The sequence below is a fragment of the Taeniopygia guttata genome, chromosome 4A (genome assembly GCF_048771995.1).
Source record: "Taeniopygia guttata chromosome 4A, bTaeGut7.mat, whole genome shotgun sequence".
Lineage (NCBI taxonomy): Eukaryota > Metazoa > Chordata > Aves > Passeriformes > Estrildidae > Taeniopygia > Taeniopygia guttata.
Window position 1 is genome coordinate 11,940,446 of NC_133029.1, and position 20,817 is coordinate 11,961,262.

Consider the following 20,817-nt stretch of genomic DNA (forward strand, 5'->3'; position numbering starts at 1 on the left):
CTCCTGGGCACACACCCACACCCTTCACACAGGTCAGAGTGGATCCATTCAACAGGCCCAAGACTCGTCCCAAGGGAGCAGCACCACCAACCTCCCTCCATCCCGATGACTTTCTCTGAATACCTCTTTCCATTCAGAGAACTTTATTTGCATGCAATGGTTGTATCTTCTCTTTGGCGAGGTTCTTTTCTACCTTTCAATTCCTGTCTTGAACCACCATCTTCATTTCAAGCCATAACATCCCGTGGGGCACAGTATCACATACCTGGCTTTAGATAAATGACATTCCTACCTTACCCCATCTAAATAATCTGTTATACGAGAAAGATGTTCGATTAGTCTAGCACAATCCATCTTTGATAAAATCTTGTTGTAATTTAGCCTGCTTCCTCATTATTTCCATGCCTAATTATATTATTCTTTCCTACAAAATACGTCATGAGATGCTGGGTACTGTTGTTTTCAAACCAGCTGGCCTAACATTTCCTGCATTGCTTTTTTATTTTCTGACTCTCTAGGGACTCCCAGTAAAGGACATAAATGCTTGCCCTCTTCTGCATCCGAAGAGCCATGGGAGAGCCTTACTGCAAGCTATGCAAGCCTTGTGCCACTGCTTTCAGTATTCCAGGACTGGGATTATTGGCACCTCTTCATTTGTCTCGCCAAGATATTTAAGTTTTGCCTGTTTTCCCTGGGTTTTTTTGAAATCTTTGCTATGAATAGCTTTCACTTGCCTGCAGATTTGTCAGTAATTACACTCTGTTCCAGCTTCTACAGAAGGTTCCGCTTTCATGAGAAAGTTGTGTCATTATTTAGAGACATCAGTTCCCCTTCCAGTTTAGGCATGTCTAATTTCGGTTCTGTGCAAATTGACTAAGTGCAGGTTTTGGTTGAACCCAAATAAGCTCATTTGAACCAAAATAAGAATGTCCTTACACAAGGTCACATCAGGTTAATCAAATAACTTTAAAAACAGACTTCAACTAAATGGGTGTAATTTCCCCATGTAGGTAAGGCCAAAGACAATAAAGGAATACGAAATAGGTCAAAGTCTCTCATTAATTGCACACACCTTTGTGGTTTGACTGAATCTGGTGATTCTGAGGCTGGGCAGATGTGCAGTCAGCAAGCCCAGCTGTGCACAGAGCTTTTGTTTGGGCCCGCCACCACCTCAGCCTCTTAAATCTGGGCTTAGGTGAGACTGGGCGAACAATAAATAGGGTCCTGCAGGACTTTTCTACAGGGACATTGCTCCTTCAGCTGATGGGCCACAGGGCATATAGGCCATATATACTTTTGGCCACACCAAAGCAGCAGTGAAGAAGGCAGAAAACCAGAATGGCCCCAGCCTGGGCTGAGGATGGGACAGAGCTGGTGGAGTTACGATCACCACAGTGGTGGGCACAGAGCTGCTACTGCAGCAGAGCACGGCCTCAGCTGAGCCAGGAGTCACTCAAGAGAAGGGTATCATCCAGGTCCTAACAAATAAATACAGCTGCTGTACCTGCCTGACTTCCCTGACAGAGATTTGTCAATGAAGTGATGGAGAGGTCTATCATTTCAATAATACCAGAAACCACTGGTTCATACTATTTTGGTTTTTGTAAGTTTTACTGTTTTGTTTAAAGTGTATTATTTCACTAGGATCTGTAACTGTTCCAGTACAAGCCCAAATTCAGTTATTCTGATATAGGCACATAGCTTATTTCTCCAGTCTTGAAAGAATGATCTATGCTGGCACTAAAACCCTTGCACCATTACATGTGAATCTTGGGAGGTTGAGTAATTTAGGGCAAAACAAAGCAACTTCTGTGCATAGATAAGCCCTGATTCCAAACTGTAAAGACATCCTACCAATATTTTGATACCTACTAATGAGCAGAAATTGGATTTGACATCAGTATCTCTGCAATGTAATGCCACTTCCTCTATCATGAGACTTTAATTATGAACTACTCATTTGCTAATTTTAATCTTTAACTCGGAGCTATTTTTGTGTACTTGATGTATGTGTTAAACCAGAAAAATAATTTAATACAGATATAGTGTCAGTAGCTAAAACCCAGGAACAATCACATATCTTACTAAAGCTTGCAGTTTATAAACACATTTCAAACAAATTTTAATTTTTCCTTTAAATCAAGTAACTGTAACCCACAGCATAGAACAATCAGGATAAGTGAGCAGCAAGCAACCACTCCTAAAGCCATTTCCATTTTTCCTATTACCTCTTCCAGAAAAATTCTAAAGATTCGGTACTACACATGTTTAGCCCAAGAGATACAAATGCCTCCATTCCACACAAATTTCAACTTTTGGCTTTCTCTGGAGCTTCCTGCCCTCATTAGTGCCGGCTGTGTTGGTCAGGGCTCCATCAGCCCCAGAGTCCTGAGTGCTGCTGTTCTGGTCCTCCCTGGTGCGCCACTGACACGCTGCCTTGCCCTGATTAGCACGTTACAGGAGAATGATCTACTTTTCTTTTTTTAAATACAATTTCTAAAAACCCAAAATCCAAATTGTATTTTTCTGACTGACTGACTATGGTGAGGGATTGCAGCCTAAAAAGTTTATAAAAATTACACAAATTCCCAACCAAAACACCACATTGTCAGACATTCAGGACCAGGGCTGCACACTGCGTACTCCTGAAAGTGTCTGCTGCTTCAAACAACACCCGTTAGATCTGTCAGGACTGTGAAGCCTACATATCAAACCCATGAAGAGCTAGCTGTCTCTTTAAGCCAAATTCGCATTTCCAGAGCTAGGGATTAGCCAGCAGTGATCCAGCAAAATAAGGACAGGGGAGCACTGGCATTCTGCTGAAAACTGAAGGAAGTGCCTCCTAAGAGAACGTCTAATCCCTCTAGTGAAATCAGCACCACAGCTTTCACTGCAGACAGCAAAATAAACTTCAGCTAATAAATAACCCTAGTCTCCCCAGGCAGGTAAGTCATGGAGCATTTTAACAGCTTTGATTTCAGGGGCATTATTTCCAGAGTCACTGCCCTGCTGAAGGAGACAACTTCATCCACGGATCAGGGGTACTTGGCACTTGGGTGCCAGTTCTGTCCCCAGAAAGGGGCCGATGTGCTGGACTTCTCCAAAATCCACTGAGCAGGCACCTGCCTCCTGCCTTCGGGGACTGTGGCACTTCACAAAGGACTACAGCTCTCCAAACCGCGTGCGACACCTCACTGATGAATCACTCAGGGCTGAGCTCCGACCTGTGCTTCCAGTGCAATCACTTCACAATTTCTACCCAGAGCAATCACTTCACAATTTCTGCCACTAAGGACCAAGGCGTGGAGTTACAATTCACAAATCCACGGCTGAAACATGTGAGAGACTTTCAAAGCCTTCTTAATTCCCTACTTATAAAGTAAACATTCTGTAAAATCAAATGACACAACAACCCTGGTGGGAAGAATGACTTTTCAACCTGGATTTTAGATGATATCTTTAGGTGCAAGACTCATTTCAGAGGTTTTTCTCCACACTATTTCAGTCAAATACATTCCATGAACGATGAACTTCAAGACAGAACAAGAAGCCTGCGATCAGACCCATTTCAGACTCCTGAAAATGGGTTTCCCTCAATCCCAAACCACCGCAGCTGTCAGCTGCGCTCAGCCCGTGGCTGCTCCCGATGGCTCCGTGCGCCGCGGTCCGTGGGCGCTGCGGGACGGGGATGCCGGTGTCCGGCTTCGGGATGCGCCGCGCTCCTGCATCCCGGTCCCGCTGTCCCCTTCCCGCCTGCCCTCCACAGCCAGAGTCCCCCGGACACCCTGCGCTGCGTCCTGTGCCCGTCTTGACGGTACGCGGATTTTTTAAGGAAAAAATCAGAGGACTTGGCGGCTGTCAGCTTTCCTTTTCAGAACTTACCTGGGACCGTCCTGGCAGTGTCCGACGAAGGTAGGGCGGAGCGGCGAGTGCCGCGTACCGGCCCTGCAGCGGGGCTTTTCCCGGGCTGCCCCCGCTCCCCACGGGCTGCGAGTGCGGGGACGGTCCGTGCCTCCCTCCCGCACGCCTCACCCCGGCAGGGTTCGCGCCCCCGCGGCCGCACGTACCGTCTAGGAAGATGCGCGTCCCGGAGCCGCTCTCAGTGCCATGCCGAGCCCCGGCGCCGTGCCCCCCCGGCGACAGGGGTTACGGCTGGCCGCGGGGTCCCGCTGCCCGGCGGTGACATGACATGAGCGCGGCAGGGCGGGGGCAGTGCCGGCGGTGCGGGGGTGGGCGCACGGGGGGCGCGGGCTGCGGGCAGCCGCGGCGGGACTTGTGAAACTCGGCTGTGGCGGCGGCCGGTTGTGTAACGCGGGCTGGGCCCGGCCCCCGGCACTGCACAGGCGCGCTGCTTCCCCGCCCCGCCGCCACCGGCACCGCCGCCGGCACCGCGGGCAGAGCGCGGGGCGGAGCGGCGCGGAGCGCACCGCACGGGAGCCGCGCACCTCCGCGGGCGCGGGGCCCGACCGGCCCGGGCAGGTGGCGCGGGCACCGGCGGTGTCGTGCGCCGGGAGGAACCGGCGGAAAGTAGGTCACCGCCGCCGATCCGCGGTACCGGCCGCGGCGTGGCCCCGGCCGCCGGGACCGGCCCGTCCTCCCTCCGTGCGCGGCTCTCGCCGGGCGCAGCGGAGCGAGCCCCGGCCCCGGCTGCCCCGACAGACCCCGCAGCCGCCCTGCGCTCTCCGCCGGGCGCGCAGCACCGGTTCCCTGCGCACACGGGCTGTGCCCTGGCGGCATTAGTCATCCCGTTCCGTGAGTCACCCATTGAACATTTGCCGCTTCCTTCCTCGTAGGTTTTTTGGGTTTTTTTAATTCCCCTTCTCCGATGTAACTGTTTCTCCTCCTCTCCAAGGACAGCGGGCAGCTCCTTTCCCTGCCCGTGCCCGCAGCCGTGCGCAGCCGCGGGTGCGGAGCCGCAGCCGGCGGCAGGAGCGGCGGGTCCCGCCCGCGCTGCCACGGCCTCGCCGGGCTCTCGGGCTGGGTTCGCTGCTCAGCCGTGCCATGTGGTCCTGCCCATCGCCAGAGTTTGGCTTATGCTCCTCTTGATTCTCGAAGCAGTAGGTACCAAAGCATTAAAACTGTTCTGAAGTCTCTTCCTCTCTCGTCTCAAGGTGCTGCCGGGTGCGGACCAGCGCTGCGGTGGGAAACCACTGTTTGACGCCACAGCTGGGGCGACTTGGGGGAACATCGCCGAGTCCCTGAGTCCGGCCCCAGGCATACTCCAAGCAGCTTCCAAAACTGACTGCACTACCTTACCAACAAGTCAATTTTTTGGGGTCCTTTTTTTCCCTCTCCACTTCAGCTCCTCTTAGGAAGCTGCTCCTTCACCTATGCAATGCTGAGGGATCTGCTCCCTCTGAGAGCACGTTACAGCCTAGTAGTCCTTTCCCACAGCTGGCATCCTCACCGCTGGCTTTCTTTGCTCAGCCAAACTGTTTCTCTCCCAGCCTTCGTTCTGCGGGAGGAAAGGGGCAGGCACACAGGCGGCCTGCACGGCCCCATCCCCGCACGTGCCAGTGCCCCAAAGCACAGCACGGGGAACAAAAGCAGAACCACAAACGGGACAGTGGACAAAACACTTTCCTATGAGACTATGAGGTTTTTCATATGAGCCTGATTCCAGTGAGGAAAGGGAAGTGATGTTACAGCAATAACCCTGAGGAACATCAGCTGTTATTGATGAGGACAAGTAAAAGGGCACCTTTGCACACAGTTAATATTTCTTATTTACCTTCCTATCGGAGGCAAAGAAAATAGCTTGGTTGTGCTGCCTGCCACAAGTGGCAAATCTCTTTTTCTCACTTAGAGTGGGTTTTGGAGGCACGTGGTCTCATCATGCGAAACACAGCAACCCTTCCTTCATTCATGTGGTAAAAATCCTTCCTGCTCACTTTCAGCCGAGATACAAATGGGTATTAAATGCAGCATTTCTCTCCACTTTTACTTGGGTTAAGGTGTGCCTCTGCAGCCTGTAGTGCAGCCCTGCACAGCAGCGACCAGCACCGACGGGATGGATGTCGCTGCCTCCCTGCATGGGCATGCAGATACACATTTGGGAGAGAGATGAGGAACTCTGTGACTTGAGGCACTTTGAGATCAAGCACCCACTGACAGATGGGTGGGAAGCACAGGCAGGCAGGATGTGGCCCCGAAGAAACTCTGATAGGTTTCCCCTCAAGGTACAAGTGCTGCAGCCATTGCCCTGAGTTGTGCTAGCAGCTGGCCAGGGGTGCTGGCACTGCTGGGACATTTCCTTGGCCACCCCCTGTCCCACAGGCCTGACAGACACAGGAAACAGCATCAACACTACCTTCTAATAAAGCAAATTGTTCAGAAATACCACTTAACCTTATTAAAAAAACATTATTTGCTGACCAGAAATAATGTTTTATTTGAACTGTTCCAATCAACTCCCCTGCAGCCCCTGGCAGGCAGAGCTAGCAGGCTGGGCAAATACAAGGGCCCCTCCTCCTGTAGCAGTGGTGAAGGAGTTTTCATATCGATTACTTTAATTATCTCATTTAGAATAACACACTTTCCACCCAGATCTTTCCAAAAGTTAAGAAAGAACAGGGAAACAATATTTCTGCCACTGCAAAATTCACACATTGTTCAGCAAGTTGTGGCGTTGGGCAGCTTTGGCTGTGCTCAGCGATGGTTGGCATAGCCTCAAATTTGTTTATATTGTTAGTTTTTGACAGTGCTGCATTGCAAAGACATGCCAGCAGCAATAAAACCAAGAGAGAGCTGGTTTTGGCCAGAAAATAAGAACATCAAAGAAAGAAAATTATCTTTGTTGTTCTTATAAATATTCTTGCATGTGTTTTTGTATATGTTCTTATGTGTGACTAGAAGTGTATATATATATATATATATATATATATATATATATACACACACACACACACACACATATATGTGTTGTGTATATATATATAGTATCTATGTATATATAAAAATACATACATACATGTATACTCATATTATATATATGTGTGTATAAAACCCAACCTGCCCCTGCTGTACTTGCCCAGTGGACTGGGAGGTGCCTGCAGCCTGACAGGCACAACTAAGGAGCGACATAATTCAATGAAGAACTAGAAGGCTACCTTGAGCTGTATTTTGGAAGATCACACTCCCCTTCACCATCTATCATCCCGAGCAAAGGGCTGTCCAAACTAGCTTGTAAATGACACACTGCAAAAATCCCTAGCCAGGAAATGCTTGCATTCCTCAGTGCTAAGTCAACAGGCAGCGCCCGTTCAGGATCAGGCACTCAGCCTTGGCTCCCCCAGAGTGTGCCCAGAAATTCAACCTGATGTTTTTCCCCTTTTCACACGGTAGTAACCGCGAGGCTTGGGATCCCGCAGAAGAAAAGGACAGAGAGGAACGGAGGTGGCAAAGAGGAAGGAGCAGCCTTGCCTGGGTCCGGAGGGCTGGTGCTGGCAGGTTGCGCAGGGATGCGGCGGGAGCGGAGCGCGGAGCCCACCGAGCGCTCGCCATGGGACGCTGCGGGCCCGGCCGCCCGGAGCCCGTTCCGGCTCTGCCCCGAGCAGCGACACTGAGTTAATTGTGTCACTGCTATTGCACAACACTGTTGCCTTGACACTGTGTCATGTAAAGATTTTAAACTGCCTCTTTATTAGTCATCCTCTATTCATTTTAATTGTGCCTGATAAGCAGGGCCATTTCACCTTTGTGTTCTCTCTGCAGCTTATCGTGCGTATTTATGTCGCCCAAGAGACTTTCAATCTCTTCCTGTAGCGTTGGTAGATGCAGAGGAATGAGGAGGCATTGCCATCACAGCCTGCTGGGTTTTTCACCCGTTTGTTTGCTACCTTTGCAGAGCCCAGCTCTCCCAGTGTGGGCATCTCCGCAGCCCCTTGACCCTGACACCAAAAACACTCTGACAGAGGCTTAGGTTAATGCACAGGAACCAGTAAGAAGGGACAGGCTGATTGAAACATGCACCTCATTTTTTTTCAGTATCAAGTGCTGTAGGTGTGTGCCTAACACCACGGGACTCACTTTGATCTTCTCCCAGGACAGAATTTTCTATGGATTAAATTCTTGCCTCTAAATTAGGGTATTGGTTATTTAACAAAATCAAAGCTGGGAGATGAATAACTAATTATTGGATTTAATGCAAAGAATACAGTGAAAGTATTTAGTCTCACTTACTTGCAACATAAAATATACTGCCGGAGACCTGTGTGAACTCTGTCCCTGAAATTCCTTATCTAGCCTTATCTTTGTCAAGTCTGAAGTTTCACTGGAAGTTCCTGGAGATAGTGCATTTTCCCTTCTGTGGCATTATGACCTACTCACTTCAAACACCCCTGTGTTTGCGGTGGGAGGAGGGAGGGCCCTTTGGCCAGGGACAACACTGCCCACCGTAGGAGCAGTGCAGTGACACAGCTGCTTCCCCAGTGCCTGGAGCACTGCTGGCACTGCAGGCACTGTTTGCTTAGAGCACATGCCTGCTTCAGGGAGGTTATCAGAGTCCTTCTACCACCTGGAGATGGATGTATTCACTTGGTTTATTTAGTTTCACCTTAATTTTCCCTGTTTAAAAAGTCTAAAAGCTAGAATTCAGGTTTGATCCAGAATCATCTGAGGAGGTAAAATCCCATTCTCAAGTTCAGAAAAAGGAACAGAAATGCCATTAAAGGCACAACAAAAAACACATTTACTCCAGTGTGAACAGGATTTCCCCCTAGCAAAAGATCTTGCATTCCTGTGGGCTGAAATGAGCTACTCACTGTCCTACACAGCATCTTCGAGGGTCACTTGGAATATTTATGCAACTGGTTAAAAGGATTATGAAGGTACATGAATGAGTTAATCACCATTTAGGACAAAATTCCACCTAAGTTTTTGAAAACCATCTGGAATATTTTCATTTCCATCATCCAGGTCCTTATTTTGTAGAAAATAGTTTAAGATGGTTCTTATAGAGGCACAGTAGTATCCAAATTTTGTGTGTATTTTAAGGCCCTGTGTTGCCTTGTGCTGGAGTAATACCTTGGTCAGATAAATGAATGTATTTATCTGAAAAGCTGAGAAGTGCCCAAGTCATATTTTTGGTCCAGAAAAAGATTAAAGAATACTTTTCATGTGTCTGATCCTACTTCCAAAAATAATTATTATTCTTGTAAAGGAAAAAAGTGTTCTGTCTTAACTGCAGTAAAATATTCTCTGATAAGTATTCTTGTGATCTGTTACTCTGCCTCACTCAAAGAAGGGAGGGGGGAAACTTGCACAAACAAGAGCACGCTGTCTTCTCCAGCCCATATCCTTACATGAGAGCATACCAGCTAAACCTAAAGCTCTTTGACCACATTTTAGCTTGATCCCACAGGATAATGTACCTATAAATTAATGTTCTTTGATGCTTGGTTCATATCTTCTGGAGACTGTGCTGAAGACAAATTCAGACTGCTGCATTTAAATATGGGTTAAGTCACCTCTGATTAATATAATCGGCTACCAAGGAGCCTCTTGAACAGGGACATAAAATAGAAACTTAATAATAATTATGTTAAAGGCACAAATCCCACTGAATTCAGCAGGCAGAGGACAAATGAGCAGAGGAAGCACCAGGCAACAGCAGCAGCTGCAGTGTTGCCCTTGAATGAAGCACAGAGGAAGAACAGACAAGTCAGTGAAGAATTACTGTCCATCATCTGCAAGTGCATCCTTCCTAATAAATCATAGTGGTTACTACTTAGCACTTTAAATCCACATTGATAAACATTGATATTTCTTGTTAATCCTTATGCTGAAATTTACTCATATGAGGTGGTAATGCTTTAAAGCTTCTCTCTGGTACTTGTCCATTCTTAGCTACTTGATCCCATACACAGCAATTGGGAATTGTGTTGGTCAACTATTCCTTACACTGAAGGTTTCCACTTTCCCTCTTGGGCCTTTATTTAGGGCACATGCAAAGGTAACATTATAATCTTACAGTTTTCAACATATTGGATTAGAGCAGCAACTGCTGAATCAAAGATAAAACCCAGTGGGCTCCTGGCCAAACATGCCAGATGGGAAGTTCCCCATGTCACCTGGACTTCCTGCTACAGCCCAGGGTCTGAGCAGACACCCAGGTTGTGCCTGTGGGTGACAAAGGACACTCCTGTTGGGAGGGCTCTGCTGGTACAGGAGCTACCTCTGTCCATACCTCACCATCCTTCTCACAGCTGCTGTCATCCTCCTCCTCTGTTGTGTCTGGACTGGGCTATGGCCAGAGGGCTCCCAGCTAAATCCTAATCTCCTCCCAAAACTGGGTAAGTGGGTCAGAAAGTGGCATTAGGGTGGCTGTACCTTGCAGGCAGTTCCAGAGGCCCTGCTTGCCCCCTGTGCTGCCTTGCTGCTGGGAAAACCTTCCCTCTGCAGAGCCTCCTGCCATGGGGTGCTGAGGGAAGCTACTGCTGATTTCCCTTTGTAAGGAAAGCAAAATCTTCCTTTTCATGACCAAGTGACCCATGTGGCCCTTTCCCAGCTTTGTACATTAAAATCAAGATTATTTATGATGGATAAGGATGCAGCAGAAAGCAGACAAGGCGTTTGTGTGGAGAACACAGTGGTGTTGACACTTCTACCACACCCTGACTGGAAACTGAAAAAACAATCCAAATATATCTGTGTTTATCTGTGTGTGTACCTGATACCATGCAAACTCACTCACCTCAAACAACCACTACGGAAAGGCCAGGCATAGTTGGACAGATTATAAATGCCAAGCAGTGGCTTTTTAGGCATAAGCTGTGTCAGTGGTTCTTTAGAAGAACTAAGCAGCCTGATGGTATCGAGGGACCACTGACAACACAACTCAGACTCTGGAAAGGACAGAAGCCTGAAGCACAAGCCCCAGGGCAGAGCTCCCCAAACACCTTCCTTAATGGTCTTTTAGAATACACAGAAAAGAAAATTTGTGTCCTTCATCTCTACACCAAAGTCAACAGGGTTCTTGGGTAATTTCCACTGTTTTCCTTCTGCCTTTTTAAAAAACACTAAATGTATTAATTTCTATATAATTTCCTGAATGCATAAAACAGGTGGACTGTTATTCAACAGAGATTTTGCCCAGGGAGCAGGATGGCCTGAAAGTCTCATGTGCTGCTGAGGCTATGCCACTCTGCTCATACCTAAACAAAAGCAAGTTAAATTGCAAGTCTATGAGATTTTATCACTGTTTTACCACAAAATGATACTGAAATGTGCCAAAAAATATTCAGAACTGCGTGGGATGTTACTGCACTCTCTACTCACAGAAAAGCACATGGTTTTTCTGGGCACAGGGGAGGTGCTGAACACCATCAGTGAATTGATTTTGGTACTGGAAACTAGTATTATGTGACAGATTTTGTCTACAAGCAGTGTTGCAAAAAGTCATCCCTAATAAGAGGAAATGAGCCTCTGGCTCTGATTTTCTCTGGGGAAAACAAGTTAATTATGCAGCTCTAAGAAATGGCATTTTTGTGTGTCTATAGAAAATTATGATATGAGACAGTTGGAATTTCCTCATCTAAATGGGAATATCAAGATCAGTTTTGGTCAGGGCTTGTGACTGGAGAGGGGAGCTATCTAGTGAGCATGTTTCCATGCAACTCAGGAAGTGTTTTGCAGAAGTAAGACCTGTGAAAAACAGATTGCATTTTTGGTCTTTGGACTTGGTTCTTTGCTTGGCCCAGATATGGAGGTGATCATGAGGGCAGTTCTGTACTGCCACACTTCTCAGCCTGTCCCAAACCTTCACTGCACCCCTGACTGTCTTAGAAACAGTTTCAGTTTCTCTCCTCATTACGAAACCCCTCTGACTTCTTATTCCAGGAGAGCATCCATCTTGTCTGGCAAGCCAAGCAGCACCTTCCCAGCACATTTGCAGGCAGCCAAATGACCCTGATGAGGTTTGTGGTGCGGATAGTTTTTTTTCATATTTTGGGTTTGGGATTTTTTTTTTTTTTTGTAATTTATTTGTTTTGGTTTTGGGTTTTTTGTTGTTGTTGTTGTTTTTTGTTTGTTTTTTCGTTGGGTTTTTTTTGGTGTTTTTCTGGAGGATTTGGTTTTTTTATATTTCAGCACAGTATGCAAACAATATAGTTCTGCAGAATAGAACCTGAGGGTTCTCAGAGCACTGGAAACCACTTTTAGGAAAATGCTAGCTTACAATGAACTTTGTTTCAATAAAGCAAAAGGCTGACCTTCTTTGGACCATCGTTGCTGTCATAGTGACATCTAGTTTCCCTGAGTTTTCATCCTTCCCATGTCCATTTAACACACATGCCTGCCCTTACCCCTGGTGGTGGTGCTAGTTTGCAGAATAGGTCATTTCAGCTGAGGGAAAACATGACCAAGAGACTCCAAAAATAAATTTTTAGAAGTGAATTGTTTCTTCTGGAGCTGCAGCCGTTTCAGTGGCAGCGCTTCAGGTGACCTGCATTAGACAGCACTCTCACAGAGCACTACAAAAGCAGCACTCACTGTGGCTTTGCTGCCCTGTCATCATCTCCTTCAGTGAATTCAGACACCATGCAGTACCACATACCCGGCACACATAGTGTCACTAGCACAGCAACTGGTGGCTGAATCATAATGAAACTATGAAGAGGAAACCTGTCACAAGCCGAAGGAAACACTTGATTTCAGTGGAGTGTTTCATCTCCATACAAGGGCTGACGTTAAAGATGTTGGTGAGAGAATTAAGTTGTGCCCTGGGTCACTAAATGTAGCTTTTTATGCAGTTATTTACTGCATAAAAAATTGATGGTTCTGTTGCCATGGGAAATAGGAATACTTGCCATGACAACTGCAGCAGAATGTGGCACATAATCCACTTCACACAGAGCATCTTCCAAAGCAACGACTCCCATTCATACATCCTACAAAATTCTGTGTCCTTGAGAGTAATTCAGTATGTTTTTCAGGCACAGCGGTTAATCTGCACTTTCCTGTGGCATAGTTCCTTGTGTCTAATATTATTCATTACTTGGTTCTTTAGTAATACATCTGAAAGCAATTTGCAAAGATAATCTCTACAAAAACTTCTCTGTTTATTTTACAGGTTAGCAATTCAGGCAAAAAAAAAAAAAAAAATCACCCCCACAAAACAGCCGGACTGGGACTGGTGTTTGTACCCACATCACCTGGGCCAGTAACAGGAGCATGGCTCTCATTGCAGAAAGGTGGGATCAACTCTGCAGCCAAAATCTGCACCAGCAAGGCAGAACAGCGCCGGGGAAAACTTCAGCGAGCCCAGAGCAGCTGTGCCTGTGATCAGACAGAACTACATGCCACAGCGATCTCCCTGAGCCCTGGTTCGGGGTGCACCTGGGTGGCTGCATGGCTGCTGGACACTGTAGGCAGTTTGGGCATGGAGGGCACTCCCTGTGCCAGCCAGACCACTGCAGAGAACTGTGCTCCCTGTAGCATTTAGTTCCAGAAAACGCTTCTGAAAACATCCTTCCCCATCCACACAGTGGAGCTGTGCATGCTGCTGCTGATCAGAGCTGTGCACACTACAATGAAGCACATGGTGTCTTTGCTGTGTTCACCCTGGTCAGCCTGCAGCTCCAAGCACCCTGCAGCCCTGCAGTGCCCTTTGGCAGATGGGCTTCCTCATGCCAAACCTGGTGCTGCTCCCCAACAGGCACAGCCGGTGACACAGGGCGAGCCAACGCCGCCAGTTTGGGTGCCCAGGCTGAACTTACTTCATCCTAAGAGCTCACTAAGAGTCCTGCCAGGCCTGGTCCACTAGTGGAGCATGGAGTTTTCTAAAATTATTTACCTTAAAGTAATTTCTGAAGGGGAAAAACAAAAAGGAAAACAACAAATTGTGATCAAGAGTTGTGAGTAACCTGGAACACCAAGAATGTGCTTGGAGTAAATAAATATGTGACTAAGAAAACTATTACCAAACCAGACGATAATTATTCTGCTATTTACCTCTTAACCTTGCCAGACACGTTCAAAAGTGCATAATAAGTGGCATCTCTCCTTTATCACAAGATTTAGCCTAGAGAGAAACTCTCTCTGAGTTACCGACGTTAATGATGTTGCTTTTGGCTTTGGATCCATTTCCCTGCTTTAAAAAACAGCACTGACAACTTTTTTCCACCGTTTAATTTGCGTAGTCACGGTAATTAAATATGAATCTTCAAATATTGCTTGACATGTTGCAGATTTATCATCTGTGAAACAGTCTTCTGCCCATTTTCATAATTATTGCTGTTCAGATCAAAATGGTTATGTGCTAAAAGACTGACAATTTTCTCCTTTTAGTTAAGTTCTCAGTTGTTTGCCCTTTTGGCAGTGCTACTTAGAAATTATGTTTCATAATTAAATGAATTTCCATTCACATATGGAGGCAATAGTTTCCTTTCCAATTTTTTTTTTTTAATTTTATTTTAAATTGTTTCTTAAGATATGGACTCCAATATGTACTGCAAGGAGTCAACATATCCTTCAATGGCATCTTAGGCAACACTGCTCATGTGCAGCCCTGAATGAGTAACAGGGCCATATAAATCACCTGGATATGTCAGTTGGTTATGGTGGCCTTGATGGCCAAGACAGCTTTGCCTGATTCGTCTTTAACCCTCCCTGCTCACGTGGGAGGTAAATTTTGCAAAGAATTAACAGTGATTCAGGCCTTTGCTCAGACTGAAGGGTTGGTTCTTTTCCATCTCCATGTGGAGCACTTTTACTTAATGGCTGCCACCAGCTCTGTGTATTTTCTTCAACTTTCTTCAACAAAGCTGGGCAGACCAGCTTTGCACTAAAGAGAAAAGATGACAAGAAAAGTACTGTCGGGCACCTGTAAACCCTGGCAGGAGCAGCCTGTGTGATTTCCATGCCTCAGAAAGTGCTGGGTGAAGTGTTCTCCATCCCAATTCACCAAGCAGGTGGCTGACTAAATGTTACCTGTCCATCAGTCATGCTGTTACACAAGCTGTTCTGAGTCTCTGCCTAACTGTTCATGCATTTGTATCTGCTCAGAAACCCTTCTGGCCGTCTTCTCCTCAGTAAATAAATATGTAGCTTCTCGTGAACAAAGTCTTTATCAGATTGAAGAAGTCTCTTAAGAATCGTCGAGGTGTGAGATCTAGTACAAAAAAAGCTGCAGACAAGTTGAAATACTTAAGTGGTAGGAAGCCCCAGTGCTTTTTTTCACTAAAAATCAGTATTTCATTATAGGGGCCAGATATCACTTTTATCTGTAAGTGAGAAAGGACCAGGCTGTTCCTGTTGCATGTGCCTTTCATAAACCCTCAGCAAACACCCTGACTGTGTCTCAGCACCCTGCTGATTCTGGGTGCTCCCAGGTGGGTGCTGCATGGGCACTGCAGCAGCTGCTCGATGCATCTGGTGACAGTGCTGAGAGCTCAGCAGCCTCAGTGATGGACCAAAGGAGAAGAGAGATTAAAGACATGACCTTTACATTAGGAGGGAACAAGGAGTTTTTCACAGCCACGATTAAGCCCAAGCTTTTTAGTTCCTGCCTGTGTATGCCTGGGACTCGCTGCTGGTGCCTGGATGGGAGCAAAAGCTCTCTGGATTCATCCAGGCCTGCAGCTCCTGCCCTCCTGGTGGGAAGATGCAGCACATGGTCTCATGCAGCTCCTGAACTTCTCAGCACATGTCTCAGGGTTTCATCACAGCCCCTAAGAGCTAGGAGAGCATTTCTTCATTTCACAGAAGTCAGATCAGTCTTTTTTTGAAAAGCAGCTTTCATCACAGATTAGCGACTGCGAGGCTACAGCTTTGGATGTTTTTTTTTTAATCTTCATACTCAGAACAGGTTAGAGTTAGAGCTGCTGGTGAAGATGGGCAAATCTCAACTTTTCAACATGTTTCCTCTAAAAGAAGGACTTACATTTTGAGGTGCTGAACCAATTGACTTTGTAATTTCCTGCTAGTCACAGGCAAAACCCATTGTTCACATGAACATCAGGTGCTTTGCTATCACTGATCAAAACACACAGGGGCCAGGGAGCGGTGAAATGATCTCTGAGGAACATCTCCTCCTCCCTCCATGAAGGCCTGGAGATGTCCCTGTGCATGGCCAGCATTCAGCTGCATGTTTCTATTTCAGGTCTCGGCTGCTGGAGCTGGCTGGAGCACTTGATCAGCTTACCTACTGTCTTGCCAGGATCAGGGCTTGAATGAGGGCAAGCTGGCTGTGACCCAGCCCAGATAAGTCTAAGGTTATGCTGGCAGGCTGGGGAAGAGAGGAGCTGAGAGAACTTCTGCTCTCTGTGACAATAGCTTGCTTTTCATTGTTCAGATTCCCACACCCAGAGACCTTAGTGCCCTGGCTTCTGCCCATCAATTATCCATAAGAAGAATGAAAGATGGTCTGTTTGCTTTTTGTTGGGCTGCTTTTGTGGACCAGAAGGTGGAGCCCATTCTTTTGAACATGGGTCTTTCCAAGTCATCTAGAGAGTGGATTTCAAAAGCTGCCCCTTTACCAGGATCAATGCAAGCTTCCCTCTGCCCAGGCCAAAGCAGGGGTTTGATGTGCAGCTTCCCCTGCCCACAGTGGCTGCAGCATTGACACCCTGCACAGTAAACAGAAAGAAGATGCAAAAACATTTGCATCCTGTGTAATGGGTGCTGGAAATGTGGGTATCCACAGGACAGATTCTTCATCCTGAGGCTGCTTGGCAGAGCCAAGGCATCTCAGACAGTGCTTATTTGTCATCCTAGGAAGAATAACTTCCTCCTTTATGTAGCTTTTCTGCTGTTCACAGGTTTCCCAGAGAGGTGGTGGATGCCCTGCCCCAGGAACATTCAGGGTCAGGTTGGACAGAGCTCTGAACAAACTGATCTAGCTGGAGATGTCTCTGCTCAGTACAGGGGAGTTGGACCAGATGACCTTTAAAAGTCTTCTCCAACCCAAACTATTCCATGATTCAATGATCCTATGACTTAATGTCTCTGTATTGTGACCTTTCCTCATTCAGATGAATGTAAGAAAATGAGCATTTTGCTTGACCTAACAAATGAGCCCAGATGCAGATGCCAGAAACAAATGTGGAATTTTCACAGAACAAAACTGGCTGGGTGGGACTCAGCCTCATGAGCCTTCATGGTGGCTCATTTCAACACGACCTCTAAAGCTGAAAAGAGTTGCCTTGGAGAGTGTTTTGGAGTAAAATGCACTGTGGTCCAGTAAAGATGAACTTTGCATAGGTCTGACACTTGCAAAAATAAGGCTGAACAACCAGGCAGTATTTTTACTACAAAAATTGTATTGCTTACACTCCCCAGAGGGTGAGGTGTCTCTTCTTTCATGAAGTGTGGTGGGGAGAGAACTTAATCACATTTTCTTAAAATCCTCTCAGAATGGTAATAGGAGGGACCTTTGCTTCTGTGTCCTTATGAAACATATAATGGGTAAAATTTTAAAAGGAAATAAGCATTTGTGAATATCAATTCTCTTCTGGGAGAGATAACTGTGTGCTGAGAAGTACAGTTTCTCTCTTAGGCTCTCCTGCATGTTGGAGCACTGTATTTATTTTTTGGGACTGCAGGGCCTGATATGTATTTTAAGATTAACTTGGAAAGTGTAACCAAGGTTTTCATCCAGGTAGGTGTATGACTGCATTTTATGTGCAATTTAAAATGGGAGTAAGTAGAGCTATATCCTCTGACTGAACAAAAAGATAAGAGAAATCTTCAGGCAGAATTCTCTTCTTACATCTACCTATGAAACACACAGTGAAGGCAAAGAACAGCATCTTCTGTGCTGCTTGCAGGGAGAATGCAGCTTGAAAACAGATGCCCAAAGCACATATCTTAGATTAATATATTTAACCCAAAAGTGTTTCAGACTGAGAAGTGATCATGCAAAATACATTTTCCTTGCCAGTATTATTTTAGTAAATAAGGAAGAAAATTTTATCCTACTTACTATCATAGATAATCTGGTTAAAGTGGGAAGGAAGGTGTAGCTTTGAGTGTGCATTCATAGGAAATGCTGTGACATGTAGTGTACTCTAACATTTAGATCTTAATTTCTAGTTTGATTATTAATAAATCGAGCAGAGCTTTCATTGCTAACCCTTTCTAGGGGAAAGGAACAGCTAAACTCTAGGAGTCTGAAACATCTTCAGTTAGTTAATCAGGTAGAATTTTCAGTGAAAATTATCAGATTCTAATTTTCAGTGAAAGGTGATACACAGAACTTCAGAGGGTTGATTGTTTTGTTTGAAGGAAGTAGGCAAGTGTGTGAAAAATTTTAAAAGAGAGAGGCCCCCAGGGCTCATACCAGCAGACACACTCATGCAGAGTGCTGCCATCAGTGCTGCCAGGACATTGGTGTGTGCCCATCAACTCCTTACGTCGCTTCCCATGTACCACACACTGCTGCTGCCTGCAGTACCACCCTGCCAAAAGGAGCGTTTTTCTTAAGAACACACTTCCAGGTGCTGCTACAGCACCACAAGTTTGCAAAGTATGTAGATCAATGCTAATGCAGGAACATAATTCAGGCACCATCAAAATTAATCAACCCTTCAGTATGGGACACAACTGGCCTAGTTTGAGAAGTCTAATGTAAACATCCTTGAGCAGCCTGTCTCTATCCTTCTCCAAAAGGACAAGCTGAGTCCTAAATTCATCTGATGAAAATGACAAAGTGCAGAGGATACTAGAGCAGAGTAAATCACAGAACCATGGAATGGCTGGGGAGGAAGGGACCTTTGGAGATCACAGAGCCCAACTCTCCTGCTAAAGCAGGTTCACCCAGAGCAGTTTGCACAGGGTCGCATGCAGGAGGGTTTTGAATATCACCAGAAAGGAGACTCCACAACCTCTCTGGGCAGCATATATTCAGAACAGAACATGTATTTTCTTGTTACTCAGTAACTCCATTACAGAATAAAAGTAATAAACCCAATACAAAAATGCCATGGAGCAGGCAGTGCTATGGCAAATCAGAACTGTAGGATCTGGCAGAGAATAGGCATCACTGATCATTTGAAAACTAAGCAGGCAAACAACCTTTCCTCTGGTAATGGAGAATAGGGTGAGGTTTGGCCTGATAAAAAGGGCTGGCTTGGTTTGGCTAGCTCTTTACCTATATATATCATTATTATGCCCAAGTGAGCTGGCAATTATATTTTCATCACTCATGTCATGTGTTGCTCAGCATTGCTCCCTTCAGTCACTGGGTACCATCCCAGGGGATACTCCACCAGCCCCAGCTCAGGAACTTCTGCTGCTAAACATCCCTTCTCCAAAGCCAGGAGCCCACCTGCAAAACCAGACCACTTTCATGCCAGGAGGGCTGGAGTTGCCTTTCCTTTCCCCTTTCCAGGGCTCTGGGGGTCTCCATCTCCCTGTGCTTGAGGAGTCAAACTTGCTCCCCAGTTCCACTGAGAGAAATGGTTATGCTGCATGAGGAAATCCCGTCTCCCTGGGCATCCCTGCTCAGGTGTCCCTGCCCAGGGGTGGCACTTCCCTTGCCCCATACCCTGAGCTGGTCCCCAGACCTGGCTTGCTGCAGCTGCCACCTGAAGCCTGTGGCACAACATCTGCTGAATGCAGAGTGCCAAGGGGGGAAAGGGTTTGCTTCATGCCAGAAAGGCACTTGGCACTTGTTTTTGCAGGCATTTAAGGCATGGTGTGCAGGTGGGGCTTGCAGTGCTTCACCTGTGCCACAAGGCAGTAGAAGAGTTTGTGTTTGGGAAGATCTAAATCTGCACAGCAGACATCATGATGAAACAGCAGGGTGAGGGACTGTGGACAAGCCACCACATGAAGCCATGAGCCATAAGCAAGCAGCTGCCAGCTTTACATATTACAATATATCACTCACTGACAGGCAAAACTTCCCTCCCAGGGCCACACATTTATTCTCTAGGATAAAGTCCTGTCCTCCAAGAGGATTCTGTAAACACTTCCTGGGTGGGGAAGCAGACATCAGGAAGACAACAATGACACAATACAGTGAAAACAATTTAGGGATTGCTTAGCACAGAGTGAAGGACACAAGAACTCAGCAAGTTTGAAACACTGCTGTAATAAAAAAGAACACAAGTCAGAGGAGCCTTTTCCTTGAAGCATCACTGCAAAAAGCTTCCTGTCTCTCAGATGGCTCTGTTAAAGTCAGTTTTGCACTGGGAATAGCCACTGGCAGGATGACAGCCTACACTGTGCTCCTTAATTTTATTGGCACATTTAGTTGGCCAGGGTTTGATTAATACTAGATCTATTTATAGCTGCAATCATGAAGGATGTGAAAGTTCTAAGAACAACTTGCAAAGTCTAGATCCATGAGATTTCCTCACATTTTTTGCTGTCCAAAATTTCTTCTGGAGCCTTCAAATATCTCTGACCTCTCTGGGCTGAAATTTGGAGGTAGGATGGCTTCATAAATGCATTGGGAAATCATACTTAGTAATGGACAAACCTCAATCAATGTGTCCTCTCAGCTCCTTTGGGATGTGGGTTAGCCAGCAGAGCCAGCAGTTGTGCAATCCCTGGATGGGCTGGCTGCAGTGCTGCCCCAGTCCAGCGTGCAGGGAGGTGGCTCTTTGTGCCTGTGTGAAGGGGGGAAGTGTCCACTCTGAATCAAATTTAAAAACCCTTTCTCAGCACTCCTGGGACACACATGGCGATGACTGTGCCTGATGGCTTCAGCTTGGGAAGCGGGTGGGACAAGCCCAGGAAGGAGCTGCCCCACCAGGGGCCTTACAGCACGTGTGGTGCAACACCACCCCTCTCTTCTCACCCGCTCCCCTGACTGCAGCTGTGCATGCTGGTGTCTGACAGCAGCTGTGCATGCTGGTGTCTGACTGCAGCTGT

General features: G+C 46.5%; 1 protein-coding gene and 1 long non-coding RNA gene across 3 annotated transcripts in view; one reads left to right on the forward strand and one right to left on the reverse strand.

Moving 5' to 3' along the window:
• PASD1 (PAS domain containing repressor 1) overlaps positions 1–4,416 on the reverse strand; it is a 52,746-nt gene extending 48,330 nt beyond the window's left edge. Inside the window, exon 1 of one of the 2 annotated variants that reach the window (XM_030272665.4) lies at positions 4,068–4,416. The gene's annotated coding sequence lies outside the window, so the exon portion shown is untranslated. Of the gene's footprint in view, positions 1–3,882 lie in introns of both variants that reach the window. The other variant, XM_030272666.4, reaches the window with a different exon arrangement.
• A 507-nt stretch (positions 4,417–4,923) lies between these two features.
• Positions 4,924–14,358, forward strand: LOC140684171 (uncharacterized). Its single transcript, XR_012056005.1, has 3 exons — positions 4,924–5,057; positions 11,839–11,915; positions 13,070–14,358. It is a non-coding gene; the product is annotated as an uncharacterized lncRNA (long non-coding RNA).
• Positions 14,359–20,817: the final 6,459 nt, after the last annotated feature.